Genomic DNA, 1391 nt, shown 5'->3' on the forward strand with positions numbered 1-1391 from the left:
AAGAGCGGTGAGGCTTCAACAGCACTAACCAGTTCTCTTCTATTAAAAGAACATTAGAATAAAGATTATCCTGCAGTCAGGCACTTATTAATTGTTCCTCCCTTCTGTGGTAACCGAACTTTGCGTCACTCCCAGCAACACTTTTGTGTTGTGGCCTCTTACCTGCCTGACCGTGGTCTGTCAACTGCCAGCTGCATCTCAGCTGATTTCTGTTCTTCACTGGTTCTTTATGAACGTCAAAATATCCATCCTGCCTTGTACTGCAGTAGGAATTGGGTTGGTGGGAAGTGGAGCGGCAAAAAGAGTCGCGTTTCTTGCTTGCTTGTCTCCGTTAGCTGAGGTCTTGAGTTAACTCTTTATGCTGCCTTTCAGGTGATACGTTTTGCATCTGCCCATACAACCTGAGGGCTCTGGTTTATCAAAAGCCATAAAAACTAAATACTTAGAACAATCGAGTATTTAGTATTTTCTGCATATTGGTGTTTGAGAATTCTGTATTGAAATACTGTTTCAGGGGTTTTTTTAATGAGGCAAAGATAATTAAAACATTTTTCCTTGTAGTATGTACATACAAGTTGAGCTTCTGACATTAGAGCAATGGATAAAATAACTAAAGCTTGTTTTAATCATTAAAATAGCTTTTCTTTTTTATTTTAAAGGTACTCAAAAGTATTAGTAAAAGCAGGGCACGTGCCTTTGCTTAACTGATGCAGTAGTTTCAGTTTGACAGTTTCTGCACTGCTCTTCAACACCCATCATGTGTCAGGAATGTATTTCTACTTCAATTGCATTTGCTGGGCCTTGAGGTCTTAGAATTCTGCTCACTGCAACAACACAAACCAGCAGAACTGAAGTGAGCGCAGTGCTGAAAAGACAGGTATTATTATTTAATTTCTGAATGCCGGTTATTGATAATTAGAGCAAGCCTTGAAGTGGTTGTGTTCGGGTGTTGGGAGATGGCACCAAGAATCATTTTTACTGGATTGTTAGGGCACCAAGTGCAGAGGAAAAGGGAAGAGGAGTTAAAGGGCAAATTAGAAACATGAAACTAGGTTTAAAACAGAACATGTTCCTGAGATGTCTCCCTGTGTACCAGGGCATTGAAGAAAATTATCTATATTTGGAAATGCCATCTGTTGTTGGAATAAAAATAGCAGACAATCCTGAAATATAAAATATACAGGGGGAAAAAAGGGGGGAGGGGTATCAAGTGTACAGTTCCGCTTACAGTGTGTATTCTGGGAGGGAGTTAATTTGCTGTTGTGAGGTTTAATTAACGGACTGTCAGCCTCTCTTGTGCCGGTGACAGATTTCAGTCAGAGGAAGCGGCTTTGAAATAAATGAAGAAATAAACCCCAGAAGTTTTCTGGACTATCCGTTCAAGCTGACTT

The sequence above is a fragment of the Buceros rhinoceros genome, unplaced genomic scaffold (assembly GCF_000710305.1).
Source record: "Buceros rhinoceros silvestris isolate BGI_N320 unplaced genomic scaffold, ASM71030v1 scaffold22901, whole genome shotgun sequence".
Taxonomy (NCBI): Eukaryota; Metazoa; Chordata; class Aves; order Bucerotiformes; family Bucerotidae; genus Buceros; species Buceros rhinoceros.